Below are 6,590 nucleotides of genomic sequence, written 5' to 3' on the forward strand. Positions count from 1 at the left end.
ACAGAGCCAAATGTATTGGAGTTTATTAAGCCAGTGGGAGTGACTTGATGATTTACAAGGACAAAGGAACAAAGTGAAGGGACTTCAGGAGAGATAAGGGGGTAGAATTTCTCCTTCTTTAAAAAAAAATATATATGCTGGTTACAGAAGCAAAGCAAGCAGGTTAATCATTCCTGAAGGCATATTCTGATCACAAGAGAATTTTAATGGCTCTGCTGGTTCCAGATATGGCAAGTTGGTCACTGATTGTTCCTTGAGGTACCTGGGAGTGGGGCTCCTGTTAGTGTAGTGTAATGTCTACACTAAGGTTATGGGCCCTGATTTTAACATCCTTGAAATGGTCCATCATAAGTGTCAGAGGGGAAGTCTGAATCTGCTCCATTTCTATCAGAAAAATGTACACACCAACAGAGATAGGTAATAAACACACAGACAGGACAAATGCAGCCACACAGATGCTCTTCACTGAGTGAAAAGTAAACCTAGAGTAGGACTACAGCCTCATGCCATGCCATGGGAGTGATCTGCTATGTCCTCTCAGAGAACTCAGGACAACTAGGGACACTCTATCCCCTCCTGGGGGGGTCTGGAATGTCTTCCAGGCCCCTAGATTGGTGGCCTGCCAGCACGTCCGCTAGACTGATTTTGATCTATTACTGAGTTAGGGCCCTCAGAGACTGAACAGGACAAACACAGAGACAAAGGAAACACTCACTGGCCGTTATCAGTCGACCCTCCGGTTTGGGGATTCTGGGGGTCTTGGGGAATCCCTGACGAGCCCCCAAATATTGTACCTTGGTTGTGAATTCCCAAAAGACCACCAAGGAGTCGATTCTGATTTAAGCACATGAGGGTTGCTTTTATTCAGGCTCGAGCCAGGACTCCCAATCTCACTGGCACAGCAGGTCAGAGTTGAGAGCCCCATGTGTTAAGTTGGGCTGGTTTTTATTTGGCTGTTGGGGAGGAGGTTGAGGGGTGCTAAAGAATGCACTCGGGTGGCTATACACTGACTGTAGATTTTAAGAAGCCTAGTTATCTTTTACTGATTAGCAAGAAAGTTACTTCAGGTCTCTGGCATTCCCTTTTTTCTTTTTTTTCTTTTATCATTGGCCAGTCCCAGTGGGGTGATGATTTTATGACCTTCTACGTGATTGGCTCACCTCCTTGAAATGGCGCCGATTCTCAGTAAGGTGGGTTTAACAAGATGGAGCTGCCCTATAAAAAAAATGGAGTCACTCTGGTCCTTCAGCTCAAGTGCTCAGATTCATTTCTCTAAAGTGTAAAACTGGGATAATAACAATAAGTACTTAATAGCTCTTATACGGCTATTTGTGAAATCAGTGAGACAAGAATGGTAAATGCTCTCTGAATCTTAGCAACTCTCAACTAAGTTTTGTATTTTCTTGATATCTCAAACATTTCCTGATTATAACTTCATTTTATTCTTTTAAACCTACAATTATAATTTTAATAGACCATCAGCTTTTCACCTAAGTACTAGTCACTCACATAGATCCTTGAATCTTGTATTTTTGCTTCTGTTAAATTACCTTAATAAATTAATAGTTTTTAATAGTAGTTGCAAGTAGCAGCAACATAATTCTTGATGTTTTCTGAGAATTTGGGGAAAACTGGGACCAGGGTCTTTTTCTTTGCTTTTTTCTTTCTTTTCTTTTCTTATTAGGTCATTGCTTATATATGTCTATAATTTGTTATAGTTAAAGCCAAAGTTTATACTGAGTTGACATAAATTTTCTGCTTCTATGATTAATTCCAGTATCTATTACTTTTGTGAAACCGTGTGTTAAATGATTCCACATTTCAGTGACTTCACATGAAGAAAAAATATTTGTGAGAAACATAATAGGAAATAAGCCTCATCAAATTTTGTTTCAGTCTGAAATATTGTAATGAGTACAAATTAATATATAAAGTGTATATTTTATATTAAATTAAATTAAAATATTTTATGTAATGTGCAATAGTGGTTGCAATGGATGATTTTATCAACTAGTTTGAGCCATAAAGGGCCCAGATTTTTGTTCAAACTCTTCTGAGTACATTTTTTTTTTTTTGGAGAGGTTTTTGCTATAGGGCATGTGAGCTCTCCAGAAAGGCATAGAGAGACAGAGAGACAGAAAGCAAGAAATCATCCCCTGGAGGGATGGTCACTCTGCAATCCCTTCTCCTCTATTCTTCTCTCAGGATCTTGGACATAGCCATTAAGCTAACTGCTGGTCCCCTTCTGAGTACTTTTATGAAGGTGTTTTGGGATGAGATTAACATCTGAATCAGATCCAATAATGTTCAATCAAGGCTCAGTAAAAGCTTCTTCTCTGTAATATGGGTAGTCCTCATCCATCCAGTCAGTTGAAAGCCTGAGTAGAACATAAGTAGGAGAGAAGTTGGTGGCCTGACTGCTTGAACTGAACATGACCCTTTCCCAGCCTTCAAACTGAAAACCACTATGCAGTATATTCTGGATGGGAAATCACATTTTGTATGCTGTGACAATACTTAGGGAATAAATGTAAATCAATTAATTAAAAAATGTTTCAGGAAAAAAAAAAACACTAAAACTGGTTTTCTTGAAATTAAAAAAGTGCATTAAAAATACTTAAAATATTTAATGATTGCAGTAAAGTATATAGCCCCAGCTAGGTGCTACTTTATAGTATGTTGATTCTACTTACTGAGTTTTATGCCTAAAGTCAGACTTGTGTTCATGGATATGTATAGATCAGATGTGCTTGCTATTGAAAAATTTAGATTAATTAAGATCTTTAGTGAATCAACAAAATGTGGGGGAAAAGGCATAGAAAGCAACCATGAGATCCCAGAGATAGTGTGGGAGGAGGGTGAGAGGTGGCAGAAGGTGAGAAATAAGGAATCAAGGATGGGAAAAAAGCAAAATATACAGGAAACAAGAAATGGAAAATTATTTGTTGACAATAACACATATGTAGATGTGCTTGATTGAGCCAATATACAGTGTATTCTGGATGGAAAATCTCATTTTGTATGCTATAATGATGTACAGTGAATGAATGTAAATAAATAAATTTAAATTTAAATTAAAATAAAAATAAAATTAAAAATAAAACTGAAAACTGATACCACTCAGGACTTCACACTCACTAAACTTATACCACCACAGCTCTCTAGAGCCTTTAGCTTGCCACTGCAGACTTTGGGGCTTCTCAGCCTCTGTAGCTTTGTAAGCCATTTCTTATTGTATGTAAATACAAAATTTAAAAAATGGCTCATATGTAAATTTAATGTAAATTCATATGTGTATTTTACTCTTAAGCGTTCTGTTTCTTTAGTATGCTGGCTAGTTATTAATTTCCTCTGTAAGCTAAGTCCCACATGAAGCTCTCTGTATGGATAATTATTTAAGCTTTACAGTGAGTAAGGAGCTTTTGTCCTTATATTACATTTGATGAGTCTGTACTTGAGAGCTTGCCTAAGGCCACACAAATGAATGGGTGGAAACTGAAACTCCTATTTGACTGGCTATAAAAAGCCCAAAGTGTTCTTAAACATTTGTTCTTAAACACTGTTTTCTATCACTAGAATTCCTGAGGAATAATCTTGTAAGTTTTTTACTGTTTTCCTCATGCTCATTATTATTATTTTCTAAAGAATTATTTATTTATTTTTATTTATTATTATTATTATTTTTAATTTGGCCAGAGAGATAGATAAAGAGAAAGTGAGAAAACAAGTTGCCAAAGCTGGGACTCGAACTGTGGCTGATCATGTGGGAGTGAAGGACCAGAGTGACTCCATTTCTTTGGAGGGCGACTCCATTTTGTTAAACAAAACTTGATGAGAATCAGTACCATCTCAAGTAGGAGAGGGTCATAATGAGAAGAACAAAAGAAGCACCAGAGACCTGAAGTAACTTTCTTGCCCAACTTAACGGTCTGAAGACCAATCAGTAAAAGACAATTTGCTTCTTGAAATCTACAGCCAATGTATAGCTGCATAAGTGCATTACTCAGCACCCTTCGACCTACTCCTTAACAGCCAAATAAAAACCCAGCCCAACTAACACTGAGGCTCTCAAATCTGACCTGCTGTGTCAGTAAGATTGAGAGTCCTGGTTCAAACCTGAATAAAAACGACCCTCCTGTGCTTACAGCGGAATCGGCTCCTTGTGGTTTTTTTTTGGAATTCCACAACTGAGGCACTACAGGAGTCCAACTCCTTAACCACCACGCCACCTGTCAGCCCTTATTATTATTATTAACTTAAAGGAAATACTTTACTTCAAAAAATGGAGCAGAGGAAAAGGCAACATTTTTTTTTTTATCAAATTCTTATGTTCAAGATACAATGTTAGGTGATTTAAAAACAAAGTCATCTTTACAATTCATTGAAGTACGTTTGAATATCTGTATTTTACCTACAATTTAAAACAATTTAAATTAGCTGGGACTGGCAGTGGCATAGTGGCTGGACTCCCACATGTCTAACCCCAGTTTAAGTCCTGGACCTGGTATCTTGCTTTCTCTCTCGTCAAATTAAATAATAGTCATAATAAATAAAATTTAAAATTGTTAAGTAACTTGTTAAAAGTCTTATGAATTTTAATCTGGAGCCAGCAGGTGGGATAGTGGTTAGGAAGCTGGACTCCCACATAGTTGCCCTCAGTTCAATTCCCAGACATGGTGGCTTAAAAATCATGCCAGATGCATGTGCATGTGTGCCCCAAACCCCAGGAGGAGAATGGAGAAGGGATTATGGTGTGGCCATCCTTTCAGGGGAGGGGGAGATTTGGGACTTTTCCTCTCAGTGACTCTCTTTCTCTCTCTCCAGCTAGTGCACATGTCCTATGGCAAAAATCTTTTTAAAAAAGTCATAAAATATATTCATGGTCAAATTGAAACCCTATTTGTCTGATTTTTCTATGTCTGTCAGCATCACCTTCTCTATTCTTCTCGGAATAGTGCATGAGTTTATTTCTAGCAGATGCTTAATAACATTCAACAAATGTATAGCCTGCGGTACTAGCCACCAATGCAATGTTATCTGAAAGATATACTTTAATTTATTCTTTCAGCAAATAAAGATTCTGACCATTCCAGACTCTAAATACCCACCTGTCTCCCTTCTTTCACCCACTGCCTCTAGTTAAACTTTTATTCTTAAAAGTCATTTTGTCTATCTTATTTTGACATGATAGGATGATGCTTTGTATAACCATGATATAAAACTGAAACACAGAAATATAAGAACTTAACTTATAGCTGTAACAGGGAAACTTTACAAAGAGAATGACTTCTAGGTTGGCTCTGAAAGATGAGTAAAAGTTTGTCCAGTAAAGGGATCAGAGGAAAGTGTCCTTAGAGGGAAGAATAAAATTTGTAAAGGCTTGGAGTTGGGAATGAGATCATGTTAAACATTTCTGCAACCTTCTCCAGTAGTTTCACAGGATAATCATTTGTGCTTTCATTTTATTAGTAAACATTTTATGTATTTTCACTAAATATTTACTGTATTTTGTTTAATTGTTCCTCTATCTGTTTTCCATCCTTAGCCATGACCCTCTTAGCCATGAAATGGGATCCTAGCATTTGGTATAAAGTGGATGAATATGGAAGATTTAATGTGAAGTCATAGTAAGCCAGACTATGAAAGAGAGGCATCGTATGTCTCCACTTACTATATATCCAATGTCAGCCCTCCATGGCAGAAATTGAAGATTGGAAGGTATAAAAGCAAGGAGAGCAACTATGGATATTAGAGACACTGTGGGAGGAGAGTGGGACACAAGAGTGTGGTAGGAGTGAGGGAATGAATCAAGAGGGGAAAAATAAAACAGTTAATGAACACAAAAATGGAAAATTATCTGTTGATATAATGCATATAGTAATATCTTGAATGGACTAATATACAGTATAGTCATGAGAAAATTTATTTTCTATGCTGTGAAGATATATAGTGATTGAATGTTTAAAAAATAAGAGTTGTGATTTTCCAGCATCTCTTGAGCCTCTAGGCCAATTTGTTTAAGGAGAAAGGGATAAGGTCTTTTTGTTCAAGGCAATCCCCCAATTCAAGAATGAAAGGGAAAGCTGAGAAGAACCCTGAAAACAGAAGGTATAATATATTTTATTTTACCTGCAAAGACATTTTCTCATCAATGACAAATAGTTGAGATACTCACTAGGGAATTATTTCTCATAGCTCCCCCCTCAACAACAACAACAAATAAATGAACATAAAAGATTGAAAAGTACATTGCCTTTCCCTGAAAAGTATTCCTCAGCCATTCTTCATCTGGAAAGAACAAACAACAAAGTATTTTCAGTCTTCAGCACCACTACAGTGAGGGCCTTCCCCTGCCCCAGAAGAATATATTTCACACTTTCTGCTTTACTTTAAACCTTGAGTATAGTGTAATCTCTGGATACTGTAGCTGGTTGCATGTCTATTGTCTCCAGCAGACTTAAGTTTCCATTAAAGTGAGGTCAGAATTCTTTGCATTTCCCAGCCCTAGTATAGTTATTCATTAAACGAAATTTGAACAAATAAAAATGAAAATGGTTTATACAACCTCTTCCTGGTTCAAGAGTAACAGG

This window comes from Tupaia chinensis, unplaced genomic scaffold, assembly GCF_000334495.1.
Source record: "Tupaia chinensis unplaced genomic scaffold, TupChi_1.0 Scaffold147980_1, whole genome shotgun sequence".
Taxonomy (NCBI): domain Eukaryota; kingdom Metazoa; phylum Chordata; class Mammalia; order Scandentia; family Tupaiidae; genus Tupaia; species Tupaia belangeri.